Source organism: Pseudophryne corroboree, chromosome 8, assembly GCF_028390025.1.
Source record: "Pseudophryne corroboree isolate aPseCor3 chromosome 8, aPseCor3.hap2, whole genome shotgun sequence".
NCBI lineage: Eukaryota > Metazoa > Chordata > Amphibia > Anura > Myobatrachidae > Pseudophryne > Pseudophryne corroboree.
Window position 1 is genome coordinate 138,524,440 of NC_086451.1, and position 19,958 is coordinate 138,544,397.

The window sequence follows — 19,958 nt, forward strand, 5'->3', positions numbered from 1 at the left end:
GGGTTAAAATTCATCCATATAGCCCAGGAGCTATATGTGATGTATTTTTAGCCAGCCAAGGTGTTTCTATTGCTGCTCAGGGCGCCCCCCCCCCAGCGCCCTGCACCCTCAGTGACCGGAGTGTGAAGTGTGCTGAGAAGCAATGGCGCACAGCTGCAGTGCTGTGCGCTACCTTGTGGAAGACAGGATGTCTTCTGCCGCCGATTTGCCGGACTCTTCTTGCTTCTGGCTCTGTAAGGGGGCCGGCGGCGCGGCTCTGGGACCGAGCTCCAAGGCTGGGCCTGTGATCGGTCCCTCTGGAGCTAATGGTGTCCAGTAGCCAAGAAGCCCAATCCACTCTGCACGCAGGTGAGTTCGCTTCTTCTCCCCTTAGTCCCTCGATGCAGTGAGCCTGTTGCCAGCAGGTCTCACTGAAAATAAAAAACCTAAACTAAAACTTTCACTAAGAAGCTCAGGAGAGCCCCTAGTGTGCACCCTTCTCGTTCGGGCACAAAAATCTAACTGAGGCTTGGAGGAGGGTCATAGGGGGAGGAGCCAGTGCACACCAGGTAGTACTAAAGCTTTCTATTTGTGCCCAGTCTCCTGCGGAGCCGCTATTCCCCATGGTCCTTACGGAGTTCCCAGCATCCACTAGGACGTCAGAGAAAACATATATATTGAGCTATGTCACTGCCGCCGCATATGAACTCCTTCTACATGCAACGGATTGCCGACAGCATTTATCTAAATGGATTTATCTAATACCAAAATGTGTGTCTCACTGCCTGCAGCTTTGTGTAATAGCTAATGCAGGCTCTAATACTCCCCTATCAGCGGCTAGAAGTATCGGCTCCTTTATATTGCTAACAAGGCACACACGTTCCGCTGTTGATAATCTCATCTATTCGCGTGTACCGCTCAGCCTAACGATCGTTTTGCTTATACAGCTTAATCATGATTGGGTGTGATCAAATGGGTGTGATAGCCCGACCTTTATTGTTTGTTCCCCCAACCCCCGGTTTAGACCCTTTTTTTTACCAGTCCCCCTTTTGCCCCCCCCGTTCAAACGCAACGGGGTGGCTATCTTATTTAGTGAACATGTCTCTTTTGTTCTCCATTCACAGACCTCGGACAAGAGTGGCCGATACTTGATCCTTACTGGCTTGCTAGACGATAAACCCTCTACGCTAGATTGCCTATACGCCCCCAACTCTAACCAAGTGCCATTTTTACGCAAGCTGTTTCTCACAATACGCAAGTCACTTCAGGGCGCTCTGGTTATACTGGGCGATTACAACATAGTTCTAGATCCGAAACTAGACAAATCCCGCTACCCCTCCCACCCCATCCGCTCAATCTGGCCCCTCCTTAGCCTTTCGAAATTTGCTCACAGAATTTGATTTATATGATGTCTGGAGAACCAGAAACCCCTCGGGTCGGGAATACACGTTCCACTCCCTAGTGCACAACTCCTATTCCAGAATAGATCTGATTCTGTGCGATAAATGGTCTCTCCAGAGAACTAGGGATGTTGATATCCTTCCGATCACTTGGTCTGACCATGCCCCCGTTCTCTGGAAATGGAATCTCCATGACACCCGATACCCTTTGAGACCGTGGCGCCTCTATCCCTATCTCTTAAATAACCCTCTGTTCAAGAAACTTATTCTTGACTCTGTAAACTCTTATTTGGCTACTAATTCCCCCCTGGACACCTCCGCTATAAACCACTGGTGTCCCTTTAAAACTGTCACCCGTGGCGCGGCTATCCAAGCTGGCGCCACCCTCAAAAAACAAGCCCTTCAACTGCAGTCAAAACTAGAGGATGAATTGACCGATCTCGAATCAAGGAATGCAACCAATCCCTCTAGAACTCTTAAAAAATAAATTTCTAATGTTCGCAATCACCTCCAAAAACAACTACTTGCTCGTACCCAAGCGGCACTGAATAGGTTGAGGCAGAAGTTTTATCTGCTAGGCAATAAATCTGGTTGACTGTTGGCCCGTAAATTACGAGCCCAACAGGCCAGAAATAAAATCAAATTCCTCTACTCTCCCTCAAGACAAAGGATTTTAAATCCTAAGGACATAACAAATCAAATTTGCACAATATTACGCCAAACTTTACAACTTGCAGGCTGATCCTTCAACCCCTCAACCTACCCTGCTCTCCATCTCTTCTTTTTTAAATAACCTTTCTTTTCCCACTCTCACCCAAGATCAATTATCCACACTTAATGCCCCGTGGTCTATTGCTGAAATCTTCGCGGCCATTAAATCATCTCCTCGTAACAAGGCCCCTGGCCCAGATGGGTTCATTACTGATTTTTATACTGCATTTCATGATGTTCTTTCCCCCCGTTTGACTGCCCTGTTCAATACATTCTCAGATCTAGGCGCCCTCCCATCAGAACTATTGGAAGCCCGTAAAGTCACTATTCCCAAACCCGGCAAGGATCCAGCCTACGTCCATAATTATCGCCCTATAGCTCTGCTTAATTGCGACATCAAACTCTACGCAAAACTGATTGCAACACGTATCAACCAAATCCTTCCGTTGCTGGTACACCCGGACCAAACTGGCTTTGTGCCAGAGAGACAAGCGTCGGATAATACGCGCAGAGTCTTCAACCTGATCAACTCACTCTCGAATGATCAGGGCCTTCTCTTGCTATCCCTGGATGCCGAGAAGGCCTTCGATAGGCTGAACTGGGAGTATATGCGTGAAGTCCTTCTTCGCTTTGGCTTTAGAGATAGTATCTTGACCTCTATCTTAGCGCTGTATAGCTCCCCCACGGCCCGGGTGTTCAGCAACGGATTCCTCTCAGACTCCTTTTTAATTACAAATGGTACCAGACAAGGCTGCCCCCTTTCCCCTCTAATATTTGTCTTATCGATTGAACCCCTAGCCATTCCAATCCGGGACAATCCCCAATTTCCAGCATTGCAACTTGGTTCCTCTCGCCACAAATTAAGTCTATTTGCGGACGATGTCCTCCTCTTTATTTCTGACCCCATCAATACTCTTCCTCTCTTACATTCTACTCTAGTTGCATATGGCCTGGCTTCCTACTACAAGCTCAACACCACAAAGACAGATGCCTTACCCATTAACCTATCTCACTCCTTGCCAACCCTCCAATCTTCTTACCCGTCTCTGAGGAAGCCGCCGACGGGATACAAGGCGGAGAAACGCGTAAGACGACCAACCACGGTGTTCGGTACCAGCACTTTCTACCCGGTTAATTCACCTTAACAAAGCCCCACTGGATCCTCTGGATATGGCACCATTAATGTGCTGAAGGCACCAGGAGCCGGGAGTTCCCAAAATTGCCCCATGCTGGGAGTTGGGTGCTTTATACATATACAAAGGTGACATTAAATACCGATGCATTGCTTTATACATCTTCTGATTACTGTTCCTGTCCAAGTTACATTTCCATACTAATACTGTTCTAAGACTGTAAAACTGGATAAGGAATTTATTATTTCAGTGCACTGAAAGAAGTTAACCTCATAACGGACTTTAACTGCATGAAGCCTATATTAATTGGACTAACCCACCACCTGTGCACTAGTATTAGTTAATTATACTAATAATCGAGTTGGAGCTAATTATAGGGCTGTATGTGCAATAATTCCGGTACCGGTATACACTGTTTATTAAATTTCTTTTCTTTTTTAATTGTTTTAATAAAAAAATATATACTTTTCATTTAGCGCTGTTTTTATGTTTGTTTGTGTTCTTACCCGTATAACTGGCAGAAGCATATGATAAAATACCTGGGCATCAACATCCCAACTCACACTCCTGATTTCTTCGCCTCAAATTTTTTTCCTCCTAATAGAGATGCTAGAAGCTCTAACGAACTCCTGGGTGTCGTACGAGGTCTCCTGGTTGGGCCGTATGGCCGCATTTAAAATGTCTCTCTTACCCAAACTAATATACCTATTCCGCACAATCCCGTATAACTTTCCGCAGAAGGCCCTTCGAACCTGTTCTTCTATAATGTCTAGATATGTCTGGTCTTCAAAACTGCCCTCGCTAGTGCATTCTAAGATGGTTCTACCGAGAGCTCTGGGGGGCTCTGTGCCTGCCTGACATCTCCCTATATCAGGAAGCCTCTCTTCTGGCCTCCCTCAAATACTATTTTAATGTCAATACTCGGGTAGGCTGGGTACAACTTGAACAAGCTCAAGCTCACTTATTTCCTCTTGCAGATCTATTCCTTATCCCTAAGACGATCCGACCAGCCCTCCCGGGCCTACTCCCATCCACACAAGCTGCGCTGAAAACCTGGGACAAGCTATCCGCCACTCTTAAGTCCCCATTTTGTTGTAGCACTCAGATCTCCGTCAAAGATGATACCCCATCTGAATCTCTCTAAGTGGAAACAAGCAGGCATATAACGTTTAGGTGATATGCTTGACGGACTTTTTCTGCTGCCCTTCCCAACCCTCCAACTAAGGTTCTCCTTACCCACTTACGAACACTTTCATTACTTGCAAGTCGCACATTGGTGGAGATCGGTTCCCAATGCCTTGCTGACACCAGATACAACCTCACATCAGCTTTTTTCCCGTCTTTCTTTAAATAAATCTAGAGGTGACATCACGTTCTGGTATAGGCTATTGGTTACTCCTATTTCCCCATCCAAATCTAACGCACAATTAAAATGGGAATCAGATTTAGGTAAAGTGCTGTCTCCGACTGAATGGCGACATATCTTTTTAGCTTCCCACTCCATGTCCCAGTGCTTGAACCACACTGAGATGCACGTAAAACTAATCCATAGACTATATCTGACCCCCGACTATTTACACAGATTTTGGCCCTCCTGTAGTAATAAATGTTGGAGGCTCTGTGGATTGATAGGTGACATTTTCCACATATTTTGGTCCTGCCCACAATTAACTAAATATTGGTCTGAAGTCTTTGGCTTGATCAATAGAGTCCTTAATACCCACCTTACCCCGGACCCAGCCTTGGCATTATTTCATATTGTTCCCTCCTCTGTCCCCCCCCTCCAGCAGATACGTCTTAGGTCACATCTTAATCGATGCTCGCACTACTCTGGGCCAGCTTTGGAAGCAACCCACATCTCCCACCTTACTAAAAGTTATCCACAAAACAAATCACCACTACCTTATGGAGACTGAATATATCCCCTCCCCCAACGCCACCGCCTCTCCCAGGAAGGATTGGTCCCTGTGGCAGTTGTATGTTACTGTTGGCAAGGGCTCCCATTGCTTCCGCGACCCATCTCCAAGTGTTCATTCCCACTGCAGTTTAATTGAACAACCGGACAGTGAGTAACCAGTTGGCATGCCCACTTCCTATAATTCCTTCCCAACATATCTTAGATCTGTACTACTCCCTTCTCAACCCAGGTTTTCACTAGGTTTTATATACGCATCTGCTCCATCTTTTTTCCTCTCATGCTCCCATGATCTCTAATATTGCATGTTCATCTGCAGGGTGTACCATGTCCCTTTTCCTTTGGATGTTTCTCTCGACTTCTATTTAGAATATGGATGTATATACATTTTGAATTTACTGGATGCTCCCCAACCCTCCCCCCTCCTGTATCCACCCCTCCTACCTCCTTGTTATGCTCTATGTTTCGCTTATCCCCCTTTTTTTCTTTTTGTACCCCATAAAACTGCTATTTTTTTCTCAATAAAAACTATTGATGTTAAAAAAAAAAGATACCAATAGAGAGATACAGATTTTAGTTAAAGTTGGGATGAGCACAGGAGACAGAACGTTACTTTTTTCTGTGGCTATAGAATCAAGAGGAGAGGTAGTAGCAGATGAGAAGAGTGCAGATATTTAATCTTCATTTGTGGGATCAAATGAAGAAAATGTGTTAGAGGGTTCAGGAAGGGAATTGAACAGGTCACTGGCTGTGGAAGAGCACACCATTTCATTTCAGATCTTATCTTGTCCTTGAAATAAGAGGCAAGATCTTGTGCACTGATAGTACGGTGAGTAGATAGTATGCTACCTACTCACACTATAACTCCCCAACTGCCTTCCAACACTACATCACAATGCTACCTGGCCCACACTACATCCCCATATCCCCACACTACATCACTATGCTACCTCCAAACTACATCCCTATATCACTGCACTACTTCCTCCCACACTACATCACTAAGTTACCCTCCAGCACTATATAACTAAATGACTGTATTACCTTCCCACATATTACAAGCATACTTCCCAACACATTACTGTATTTTATCTCAGCGCATGGCATTGGTGTGAATTGGAGCTAGCCTGGGAGCTCCGATTAGCTTGGGGTCTGCTCCAAATTTGAAATACTGCTGGTGCGGTCCTTCTTCGGGTACCTGCTCCAGGCTCCTTCCCGGTGCTGATGCTGTGGTCCTGGCCCGCCAGGATCATGCCTAGTGGTGCTACCAGATGTTCTGTGGCCTTGTCCCAGGAATGGCAACCGGCACCTCGAATGGATAAATCGCGGGGGTTGCACGGGGAGTGGAATGTAAGAGGGGCACTGACTATTTGAGCAGTCCCAGGCCACACAATTTCTAATGGCAGCCCTGTCATTACACTCCCCTCCAACACACTCAACCTACATGACAGCACTAACTCCCCACAATACATCACTGTATTACACTCCGCTATACATTAGTACATACCAACCCTCCTTTAAGGAGGATTTCTCTGTCTCCTTCCTCAGGTTCCTGAATGCGCAGAAGCTCCACCTCAAGAGAATACATAAAGAGAGGGCAATCTCAGATGGAATACGGGATAAGGAGGGGCGGGCCTGAGGATGAGGATGGGAGGAACAGAATAAAAGAGGGAGGTGACTGGAGTAGAGAAGTGAGAGGGGGCAGGCCTGGACCTGGGAGGGGCTATTCTGGACGTCTCTTCCTGTTCTCTACAATGCAGCAGCAGGGCATCCCATGGCTGGAGAAGGGACTATTGGGCCACAGCATCTGAGTATGTTGGACTCTGTACACCAGTGGAGGCAGGCAGCAGGGCAGGTGTGAGCTGAGCAGCAGGGAGGGTGGGACTCGGCGTGTGCTGCCTAACATAGTCAGTGCTGGCCACCTTCTTAGCGAGATTCATGATGCTAGTTAGCTAGTCGTGCTGAACGGATGGCAAATTGAAGAAGATCCTGTGGGCCTATTTTCACTGGGGGACTGGAGCTGCAGATTACATTTTTATGCCATAGAAAGAGTAACAAAATGTAGTGATGTCAGGCTCTTATGCTGGGTACATAGTATGCAATATATTGTTAGTTATATTGATGAACGCTATATGACGAGTACATTGGCAGGTGTGTAGACCCGATATGTCTATGAACGACATCATTCAAAAACATATCACATTAGCCCTGCAGCACAGCATATGCAGAAATATTGGTACATCTGGATGTGTGTACAGCAGACCTAGCGATAGGTCAGCAGCAGTAGTCATTGATTAAGATGTCACACAGTGGGTGGGCATATTCAAATGAATCTGCTGCCAGACATATCAGGCAGCAGATTGGTAAGCGTGTATGCACAAGATCGTTTTTACGTACACCTTGTCAATCATTACATCCATTGCCCAGGTAGGTACCCAGCTGTATCAGTAGTGCCACTCTTTTTTCAAGAGAGTATAGCCCCGTACACACTGGGAGCAGTGACGTGCGGTGAGGTCAATGATTGGGGAGGCACTGGCTAATAACAGAACTTGATTTACACCAATATACAGCTAGGGGGTATTATCCCCTCTCCCCAACCCCCTAATCCTCCCTTTCCAATCCCAAAGCCTAACCTTAACCTCCCCCTATAGTGCCTAACCCTAACATCTGTGCAGCATTGCCTAATCTCCCCCGCAGCCTAACCCTAACCCTCTCCGTGGGTGCCTAACGCTCCTCCCTGCAGCCTAACCTCCCCACGCAGCCTAACCCTAACCTGCAGCCTAACCCCACGCAGCATAACCCTATAGTGCCCAACCCTAACATTCCTGCAGCATTGCCTAAACCTAACCCCCCTCCCCGCTGACTAAACTTAACTCTCCCTCCCCCGCAGCGCTACCCTAACCCTCTCCGTGGGTGCTTAACCCCCCTCCCTGCAGCCTAACCCTAACCTCCCTGGGGGGAGGGGCGGCTAAATTAACCCTGCCGACCCTAAAACTATCGGTAGCACTATACTTACATAGGTCGGGACTCCAACTGTCGGGGTTTGGACGTCTGTATCATGACCAAATCGGATTTCTGGCGACGGCATTGTGGCGGGGGGCAGGATCCCGACTGTCAGTAAACTAACCGCATTTCCTACCAGTGAGCTTGACATACAGTACAGTAGGTGACCAGGCCAAATCGGGCCATATTGCAGCATTTATATTTAACTCTTATAATATATTGTACCATCCGTTTTTGCAACATCTTCACAACAACACTTAAGGGCCTTACACACTGGCCGATTTTCAGCCGAGGTGCCTGACCGCCGATACGGCCGACGGATGCCCCGGCGGCAAGGGGGGGGGGGGGTGACGGGGGAGTGATGTTTCTTCACTCCCCCGTCACCTGGCTCCATAGCCCTGCATGCTAATATGGACGATAGCAGAAGCTAAGGCCAACAATGTGACCACCTTCCATGTAAGAAAATTGACCTCATCCTCCTGTAGAGGCTCAAACCAATCCGACTGGAGGAACTGCAATACCACGTTAAGGTCCCAAGGCGCCGTAGGCGGTACAAAGGGAGGTTGGATGTGCAAAACTCCCTTCAAAAAAGTCTGAACCTCAGGGAGGGCAGCCAATTGTTTTTGAAAGAAAATGGAGAGGGCCGAAATCTGGACCTTCACAGATCCTAACCTCAGCCCCATATCCACCCCTGCTTGCAGGAAGAGGAGAAAACGTCCGAGTTAAAACTCCACCGTAGGAAACTTCTTGGATACACACCAAGAGACATGTTTCTTCAAAATACGATGGTAATGTTTAGACGTTACCCCTTTACTAGCCTGTATAAGGGTAGGAATGACCTTCTTCGGAATGACCTTCCGAGCAAGTATCAGGCGCTCAACTTCCATGCCGTCAAACGTAGCCGTGGTAAGTCTTGATAGGCGAACGGCCCCTACTGCAGCAGGTCCTCCCGAAGAGGAAGAGGCCTCGTTTCTTCTTGCAGAAGATTCAGAAGGTCCGCATACCAAGCCCTTCTTGGCCAGTCTGGGGCAATGAGGATCGCTTGAACCTTTGTTCTCTTTATGAGCTTTAGGATTCTTGGGATGAGTGGGAGTGCTGGAAACATGGACACTGACTGGAACACCCACGGAGACACCAGAACGTCCACTGCCACTGCCTGTGGGTCCCTCGACATGGAACAATAACGCCAAAGCTTCTTATTGAGACGAGAGGCCATCATGTCTATTTGGGGTAATCCCCACAGGTCTGTTATCTCCTTGAACACCTCCGGATGGAGTCCCCACACCCCTGGATGGAGGTTGTGTCTGCTGAGGAAGTCTGCTTCCCAGTTGTCTACTCCTGGAATGAAGATGGCTAACAGCGCCAACACATGTTTTTCTGTCCAGAGGAGTATTCTGGTCACCTCTGACATTGCCGCTATGCTCTTCGTTCCGCCTTGTCGGTTTACGTAAGCCACTGTTGTTACGTTGTCCGACTGCACTTGAATGGCCCAATTTCTTAGAAGAGGGGCCGCCTGAAGAAGACCGTTGTAGACGGCTCTTAATTCCAGGATGTAGATGGGCAGGCCGGCTTCCAGGCTTGACCACCGTCCTTGGAAGGTTACTCCTTGAGTGACTGCTCCCCAGCCCCAAAGGCTCGCATCCGTGGTTAGAAGGACCCAGTCCTGAATCCCGAACCTGCGGCCCTCCAGTAGGTGAGGCAATTAGAGCCACCAGAGGAGTGAAATCCTGGCCTTTGGCGACAGACAAATTTTTTGGTGCATGTGGAGATGAGATCCCGACCACCTGTCCAAGAGATCCAGTTGGAAGATTCGAGCGTGGAACCTCCCGTACTGGAGAGCCTCGTAAGAGGCCACCATCTTTCCCAATAGGCAAATGCATTGATGAAACGACACCCGGGCTGGCTTCAGGACATTCCGGACCATAGCTCGTATCACCAACGCCTTTTCCTGCGGAAGAAACACCTTCTGAACTTCCGTATCCAGGATCATTCCCAGAAAGGACAACCTCTGGGTTGGTTCCAAATGCGACTTTGGAAGGTTCAGAATCCAATCATGACTCTTGAGGAGGCATGTTGTGAGAACAATGGACTACAGCAGCTTCTCCTTGGACGAAGCCTTTATCAGCAGATCGTCCATATATGAAATGATGTTCACCCCTTGTTTGCGGAGGAAACCCATCATTTCTGCCATCACCTTGGTAAACACACTTGGTGCTGTGGAGAGGCCGAATGGCAGGGCCTGGAACTGGAAATGACAGTCCAGCAATGCGAAACGGAGATAAGCCTGATGCGGCAGCCATATCGGAATGTGGAGGTACGCATCCTTGATATCCAGGGAAACCAGGAATTCCCCCTCTTCCAGACCTGATATCACAGCCCTGAGAGACTCCATCTTGAACTTGAACTCCTTTAGAAAGGGGTTCAATGATTTTAGGTTCAGAATGGGCCTGACTGAACCATCCGGTTTCGGTATCACGAAAAGGTTCGAATAGTAACCTGTGCAGAGGGAGGAACTGGCACAATGACCTGTGCCTCCACCAGCTTTTGGACAGCTTCATGCAGTACGGTGCCGTCTGCCAACTGAGTTGGTAAGCCTGATTTGAAAAAACGATGAGGAGGGAGACTTTGACATTCCAGCCTGTATCCCTGGGATACAATATCTATCACCCAGGGATCCAGGCAGGACGATACCCAGACGTGACTGAAGTGTCCGAGTCTCGATCCCACCGGCCCCACCTCCAGGCCGCGCGGTCCACCGTCATGCGGAGGACTTTGGCGTACCTGATGCAGGCTTTTGTTCCTGGGAACCTGCAGCAGCAGGTTTCTTGGACTTAACTCGACCACCCCTAAAGAAGGTATTGGACGGTCTGGCCTTTCTAGGCTTGTAAGGCCGAAAGGGCTGTGTTGCAGATGAAGAGAAGGATTTCTTCGGAGCAGGTGCTGCTGAGGGAAGAAACGGAGACTTACCCCAAAGAGAGCCAGACCTGTATAGGGTAGGGACTCCACACTTTTTCTGGATTCCACGTCGGCTGACCACTGGCGCAGCCACAGTCCCCGACGAGCTGAAACAGACATGGAAGAGATTCCTGCAGCCATGGAACCCAGGTCTTTCATGGATTCTACCATAAAACCTGCTGAATCATGTATGTTGCGTAAATATAATGCAACATTATCCCTATCCATTATATCCAAATCCTCAAGTAAGGTAGCCGACCACTTTACTATTGCCTTTGCAATCCATGCACTAGCAATAGTGGGAAGTAATATGGCCCCTGAAGTAGTGTACATTGATTTAAGTGTGAACAGGTAAAACCACCTTCTTTGAGAGTCTGGACACAGATGCGTCAACAAGCGGTGGGTTTTCCCATTTTTTTCTATCCTCCTCAGGGAAAGGAAACGCCACCAGTTTTAGGGACCTGGAATTTTTTATCAGGGTTTTCCCATGCTTTCTCAGATATAGCATTCAATACCTTTGATGCAGGGAAGGTTAGCGAGGCTTTTTTATTTTCAGTGAAAAAAGCCTCCTCAACCTGCTCAGGTGTGGTATCATTAACATTCAACAGATCCCCGATAGCCTCTATCAACAATTGCACCCCCTTTGCAAGAGATGCGGACCCCCGCAACACATCCCCATCACCGTCTGTGGTGTCAGAATCGGTATCCGTGTCATCTTCTGTGACATGCACAAGCGCACGCTTATGGGGGTATATAGCGGAGCGTCCTGAGGTACCAGAAATCGGCCATACTGCCATAGAGCTCTGTAATACCTGGGTTGCAGATTCATTAGTTGCAACCCTGTCAGAAATCTGAGAACTCCAAGATTTGATAGAGGAAAACCACTCAGGTTCCCTTGCTGGTATCTGTGCTAAACCAGTGCTATCCTGATTGCATGGAATGGGATCATCCTGGGAGGATAAATCCTCTGCAGCATATGACACAGTGTCCCTGATCATAGCTAAAGGAGACCACCAAACACTCCACACACACAGGTGAAGGCAGAGTTTCCCCCCCAAGAATAGCAAGAGGGACACAGAGATTGGAGCCAACCCACACACAGCGCTTTTACCAAAGGGAGACCCCTTGTCAGCACTGACTGTGCACCTTAATAGGACACACAATCGTATTACAGCCTCCCCCTTCCCTTCTACAACCCCCTGGTACTGTGTACAGATAGCTGGAGTTGCTGTGAAGGGACCTGTTCTCCTTCTCAGCGCTGTGCAGGCAGGAAAATTACGCTGAAACGCTGCTGGGTCCGCTCTGAGGAGAAGCCCGGCCCCTTAATGGCGCTGTCTTCCCGCTCTTCATGGATTATACTGGCCTGAGGAATTAGCGCTGGCTGAGATCCGAGGACCCCGACAGGCTTCTGGACCAGTGTAGGGGGTAAGCGCTGGCCCAGGGCACCCCTCACAGCGCCGCCCCATGTACCACTGAGCCTTCCCAGGAGCGCAGTTAATACTGCTGCCGCCATCTTCACACTGGCCCCCTGCTGCTTGCTAGGGGGGTCGGTGTCTCACTCTCCACTTCTTCAGCTCTGTAAGGGGTTGGCGGCATCCTGCTGGGGCGAGCGAGTGACAGGCGGCACACGGCAGTGTTACAATGTAGCGCCTATGCGCTCCATTGTAACCAATGGTGGGAACTTTCTGCTCAGCGGTGACGTCACTTTAGGTCAACCGCAGGGCAGAAAGTTCCCACCATTGGTTACAATGGAGCGCATAGGCGCTACATTGTAACACTGCCGTGTGCCGCCTGTCACTCAGTACAGGAGCACACAGCCGATCAGGAGAGTGCTACAACGTAGCACTCCCTGATTGGCTGAAGAAACCCACTTAGACATCAGTCAGAGTGGGTTTCTGGCATTCGGGGAAAGGAGTCCCATGTGAAAACATGGGGCCCCTTTCAGTTCGTGGCTCGGCTTTCCGTTTTCTTATTTTATGCAAGTACGTGGATTACAAATGGATGCCCCGAGGACCCTGGGACCCGCGATCTGGTGAGTAGAATTTATTCAACAGGTACCCCTTGGATTCTACTGGAGAAGAGGACCGACCTGCGTGTGAACATAAGGTAAGTATGTATGTATGTTTGTGTGCATGTATGTAATAAATCTTTACTTTCACGGTGTGTGTGTCTTGTCTTTTTTTGGGTATTTTTTTAGTAGTAGTACTACAGGTACCAGCGGGCCCGTTTTTCCGTCGCATGCTGGTACTTGTGGTTCTCCAAGTACCAGCATGCGGGGGAGGCTTGCTGGGCCTTGTAGTACTGCTACTAAAAACAATATCTTTTCATTATCACAAAAGGCTATCAGCCTCCCCATCCGCAGCCCATTGGATGGGGGGGGACAGCCTCGGGCTTCACCCCTGGCCCTTGGGTGGCTGGGGGGAGGGGACCCCTTGATTGAAGGGGTCCCCACTCCCCCAGGGTACCCCGGCCAGGGGTGACTAGTTGGATTTTTGATGCCACGGCCGCAGGGCACTATATCAAAGTGACCCCCGGCTGTGGCATTATCTGTCCAGCTAGTGGAGCCCGGTGCTGGTTTTAAAAATACGGGGGACCCCTACTCTTTTTGTCCCCCGTATTTTTGGAACCAGGACCAGGCGCAGAGCCCGATGCTGGTTGCTTAAATATGGGGGAACCCCTGTCATTTTTTTACCCATATTTCTGCAACCAGGATCGGCTCAAAGAGCCCGAGGCTGGTTATGCTTAGGAGGGGGGACCCCACGCTATTTTTTTTAAGGATTTTACAGTGTTTAATTTAAAAAAAAAAAAAAAAAATGAACCCCAGCACGGATCACACAGATCCGGTCGAGATTCATTGTAAAAAAGTCGGCAGTGTTTTGCTAATCACTGCCGTAAAAAAAAAAAAAAAAAAAAAAACCACGAATGACATCGACATCGGAACAAAAGAAAAACCCGAATACGGCAGCTTAGTAAATCCGTCGTAACAAATTCAAAAAGTTGCAGTTTTACACTTTCGATGTCATTCGTGATTGAACTTTGACCTGAAACGGGAAAATACGAATGTTAGTAAATTTACCCCTATGTATCCATCAGAGGGCTAAGTCCGCCCTCCGGTGCTGCCCCCGTGGTAGAGGTCCTCCATTCTCTTCCCAGTTGGTGTGTATGCAGGGAGAGGCTGGCTGTCCAGCCACCGCCTCCGGACCGCCTCCTTGTCCTTCCCTGCCGATGGTAGCTCCGCCTCGTAGCCCGCCTACACCGGTGATGGGGTCGCCCACTGCTGTTCCTCCTTGGCCGTCTCAGTCAGTCAGCAACTGCTCCGCCTCCCCAGCCCGCCTCCTGTGGAGCTGGGAGCCGCCTCTTCACACACCAGTCCGGAGGGTAAAGTTGTGGGGACACGCTGACGGAAACCTAGCCGCCATCAGCGATCACTGAAGCCCCTGGCCACGCCACTCTCTCCAGCTCATCCGGTTGTTGCGCAGCACACCTCACCACCACACCGACGGTTAGTCCCTGCGCACCAGCCGCACTTTTTGCCCCACGAGCCCTGCTGTCCCCGCGGTCGCCTGCAGACCGGCGCGCAGCAGTCCCAGAACTTTCTCCTCACGTGCCGGCTCTAGTGAGGATGGCTGTCCTTGATTGTCCACTGACACCAGTGCAGTTATTTTCATATTGGTAATAGGCAGCATCCACCTATGTAAATGATTGCATAGAGCACATACTCTTACTTATGCATATTACACTGGCACTTATAGTACCCTAGTGAGGTGTAACATGGGTGTCACACATTTTTTAAAGCCAATGTAGAAAACCATATTTAGCTAAAACATTAGCCGAATTACTAATTTTCAAAATGGTGGCTGTGTAGTAAATTGAGCCAGTTTAAAATTGAAGGCTACTGAATTAGTGCAAGATTTCTCAGAAGAATCCATGGAAGCACTGGCAAAGGATAAACCCATTTTTCCATTTAAGGAACAAGGGGGCAGATGTATTAACCCGGGGAAGGCATAAGGAAGTGATAAACCAGTGATAAGTGCAAGGTGATAAACGCACCAGCCAATCAGCTCCAATATATAAATTACAGTTAGGAGCTGATTGGCTGGTGCGTTATCACCTTGCATTTATCACTGGTTTATCACTTCCTTATGTCGTCCCCAGGCTTAATACATCTGCCCCATAATGTGGCATGGGGAAGATTTATAAAAGTTTGGAAAGAGATAAAGTGAAGGGAGTAAAGTACAAACCAAACAGCTCCTGTCAATTTTCAAACACATGACATAACCTGATTGGTTAGTAAAGCTTTATATCTCTCCAAGTTTTGATAGCTGGAGAAGCTACCTCAACTTCGAAATCCTGGAGGAACAGCAAGGAGCGAGCAACACATCATTTCTCTATCGTCCTAGTGGATGCTGGGGTTCCTGAAAGGACCATGGGGAATAGCGGCTCCGCAGGAGACAGGGCACAAAAAGTAAAGCTTTAGGATCAGGTGGTGTGCACTGGCTCCTCCCCCTATGACCCTCCTCCAAGCCTCAGTTAGATTTTTGTGCCCGGCCGAGAAGGGTGCAATCTAGGTGGCTCTCCTGAGCTGCTTAGAAAAGTTTAGCTTAGGTTTTTTATTTTACAGTGAGTCCTGCTGGCAACAGGATCACTGCAACGAGGGACTTAGGGGAGAAGAAGTGAACTCACCTGCGTGCAGGATGGATTGGCTTCTTTGGCTACTGGACATTAGCTCCAGAGGGACGATCACAGGTACAGCCTGGATGGTCACCGGAGCCTCGCCGCCGGCCCCCTTGCAGATGCTGAAACGAGAAGAGGCCCAGAATCGGCGGCAGAAGACTCCTCAGTCTTCTTAAGGTAGCCATTTTCCTCTCAGCACACTTCACACGGCAGTCACTGAGGGTGCAGGGCGCTGGGAGTGGGGCGCCCTGGGAGGCAAATGAAAACCTTTTTTGGCTAAAAATACCTCACATATAGCCTCCGGGGGCCATATGGAGATATTTAACCCCTGCCAGAATCCGTTAAGAGCGGGAGACGAGGCCGCCGAAAAAGGGGCGGGGCCTATCTCCTCAGCACACAGCGCCATTTTCCCTCACAGAAAGGCTGGAGGGAAGGCTCCCAGGCTCTCCCCTGCACTGCACTACAGAAACAGGGTTAAAACAGAGAGGGGGGGCACTAATTTGGCGTTAGAAATATATAAAAAAGATGCTATAAGGGAAAACACTTATATAAGGTTGTCCCTATATAATTATAGCGTTTTTGGTGTGTGCTGGCAAACTCTCCCTCTGTCTCTCCAAAGGGCTAGTGGGTCCTGTCCTCTATCAGAGCATTCCCTGTGTGTGTGCTGTGTGTCGGTACGTGTGTGTCGACATGTATGAGGACGATGTTGGTGAGGAGGCGGAGCAATTGCCTGTAATGGTGATGTCACTCTCTAGGGAGTCGACACCGGAATGGATGGCTTATTTAGGGAATTACGTGATAATGTCAACACGCGCCAAGGTCGGTTGACGACATGAGACGGCCGACAAAGCTGATCCCGACAACAAGTCTCCTGTGCTTAGGGATGATTCTGGACACAGTCCAGAAAAAGGTGTTTCTCCCGGAAGAGAAAGCCAGGGAGTTATCCGAGCTAGTCAGGAACCTCCTAAAATCAGTGCATCATTGCACAAGGGCCATGGTAAAAAAATGGTGACTTCCTTCGAAGCAATTCCAGTCGGCAGATTTCATGCAAGAACTTTTCAGTGGGATCTGCTGGACAAATGGTCCGGATCGCATCTTCAGATGCATCAGCGGATAACCCTATATCCAAGGACAAGGGTGTCTCTCCTGTGGTGGTTACAGAGTGCTCATCTTCTAGAGGGCCGCAGATTCGGCATTCAGTTTTGGATGTTGGTGACCACGGAGGCCAGCCCGAGAGGCTGGGGAGCAGTCACACAAGGAAAAAATTTCCAGGGAGTGTGATCAAGTCAGGAGATTTTTCTCCACATAAATATAGCTAAGGGTAAAATTATAATGCTCTAAGCTTAGCAAGACCTCTGCTTCAAGGTCAGCCGGTATTGATCCAGTGGGATAAAACATCACGGCAGTCGCCCACGTAAATAGACAGGGCGGCACAAGAAGCAGGAGGGCAGTGGCAAAAACTGCAAGGACTTTTCGCTGGGCGGAAAATCATGTGATAGCACTGTCAGCAGTGTTTCATTCCGGGAATGGAAACTGGGAAGCAGACTTCCTCAGTAGGCACGACCTCCACCCGGCAGAGTGGGAACTTCATGGGGAAGTTTTCCACATAATTGTAAACCGTTGGGAATTACCAAAGGTGGACATGATGGCGTCCCGTCTGAACAAAAAACGGGACAGGTATTGCGCCAGGTTAAGAGACCCTCAGGCAATAGCTGTGGACGTTCTGGTAACACCGTGGGTGTACCAGTCGGTGTATGTGTTCCATCCTCTGCTTTTCATACCTAAGGTACTGAGAATTATAAGACGTAGAGGAGTAAGAACTATACTCATGGCTCCGGATTGGCCAAGAAGGACTTGGTACCCGGAACTTCAAGAGATGCTCACAGAGGACTTATGGCCTCTGCCGCTAAGAAGGGACTTGTTTCAGCAAGTACCATGTCTGTTCCAAGACTTACCGCAGCTGCGTTTGACGGCATGGCGGTGGAACGCCGGATCCTAAGGGAAAAGGCATTCAGGAAGAGGTCATTCCTACCCTGGTCAAAGCCAGGAAGGAGGTGACCGCACAACATTATCACCACATGTGGCGAAAATATGTTGCGTGGTGTGAGGCCAGGAAGGCCCCACGAAGAAATTTCAACTCGGTCGATTCCTGCATTTCTTGCAAACAGGAGTGTCTATGGGCCTCAAATTGGGGTCCATTAAGGTTCAAATTTCGGCCCTGTCGATTTTTCTTCCAGAAAGAATTGGCTTCAGTTCCTGAAGTCCAGAAGTTTGTCAAGGGAGTATTGCATATACAACCCCCTTTTGTGCCTCCAGTGGCACTGTGGGATCTCAACGTAGTTCTGGGATTCCTCAAAACACATTGGTTTAAAACCAGTCAAATCTGTGGATTTGAAGCATCTCACATGAAAAGTGAACATGCTCTTGGACCTGGCCTGGACCAGGCGAGTGTCAAATTGGTGGTTTTTTTCTCAAAAAAGCCCATATCTGTTTGTCCATTCGGACAGGGCAGAGCTGCGGACTCGTCCCCAGTTCTCTCCCTAAGGTGGTGTCAGTGTTTCACCTGAACCAGCTTATTGGGGTGTCTTGCGCCTACTAGGGACTTGGAGGACTCCAAGTTGCTAGATGTGGTCAGGGCCCTGAAAATATAGGTTCCAGGACGGCTGGAGTCAGGAAAACTGACTTGCTGTTATCCTGTATGCACCCAACAAACTGGGTGCTCTTGCTTTTAAGCAGACTTTTGCTAGTTGGATGTGTAATACAATTCAGCTTGCACATTCTGTGGCAGGCCTGCCACAGCCAAAATATGTAAATGCCCATTCCACAAGGAAGGTGGGCTCATCTTGGGCGGCTGCCCGAGGGGTCTCGGCTTTACAACTTTGCCGAGCGGCTATTTAGTCAGGGGCAAACACGTTTGTAAAATCCTACCAATTTGATACCCTGGCTAAGGAGGACCTGGAGTTCTCTCATTCGGTGCTGCAGAGTCATCCGCACTCTCCCGCCCGTTTGGGAGCTTTGGTATAATCCCCATGGTCCTTTCAGGAACCCCAGCATCCACTAGGACGATAGAGAAAATAAGAATTTACTTACCGATAATTCTATTTCTCGGAGTCCGTAGTGGATGCTGGGCGCCCATCCCAAGTGCGGATTATCTGCATTACTTGTACATAGTTACAAAAATCGGGTTATTATTGTTGTGAGCCATCCTTTCAGAGGCTCCGCTGTTATCATACTGTTAACTGGGTTCAGATCACAGGTTGTACAGTGTGATTGGTGTGGCTGGTATGAGTCTTACCCGGGATTCATAAATCCTTCCTTATTGTGTACGCTCGTCCGGGCACAGTACCTAACTGAGGCTTGGAGGAGGGTCATAGGGGGAGGAGCCAGTGCACACCACCTGATCCTAAAGCTTTACTTTTTGTGCCCTGTCTCCTGCGGAGCCGCTATTCCCCATGGTCCTTTCAGGAACCCCAGCATCCACTACGGACTCCGAGAAATAGAATTATCGGTAAGTAAATTCTTATTATTTCCCTGTAAGGTTGTTGGGTGGATTGATTGATGAATGTTTGTATTAATTTTGCTCATGTTTAAACTTGAAAAAGTCTTTACCCCAAATGGCTCAATTTACCCACTGAGTTGGATCACTTTATGCCTTATCTAGAGCAAGTGCAGCCACAATACTACTCTTTTTTGAGAGGTCATATTTTCACAGCCCTTTGTCATAGATGCATTCTTATCATTTCAATTGACAGGATACATCCTGAAATAAAGGTAGATGTTTTTGTTTTACTTATGTCTCATTCTTCTTTGCATTAGTCCTGGATTACCAATCCAAGGCACCCCCGCAAGTGTTCCGAGGCACCCCAGGGTGCCACAGCACACAGATTGAGTACCACTGTCCTAGAGAATAACACAAGTAAAAATTTTATACTTTTACCCCACTCTCCCCTACAAATTTATAAATGTATTTTTTCATATCTATAAAGTTACACAATAATTATTATAGTAGTCAGCTTGAAACTTATTTTTTCAATTTGTGAATCTGTAACTATCACTGCAGTTCGTATTCTATAATCTGGCCTCAAGATTGCTAAATCAAATGTTAAAATATAACGTTAATTTCTATCTATACAAAACAGGTCTCTCTTTAGGGAAAAATTGCACAATATAAAAAAAAAAAAAAAAAAA

At 48.3% G+C, this 19,958-nt stretch overlaps 1 protein-coding gene across 2 annotated transcripts in view; it reads right to left on the minus strand.

The window, feature by feature from the left end:
- LOC134948760 (endoplasmic reticulum membrane adapter protein XK-like) overlaps positions 1-19,958 on the minus strand; it is a 141,455-nt gene that overhangs the window by 77,894 nt on the left and 43,603 nt on the right. The window lies entirely within an intron of this gene.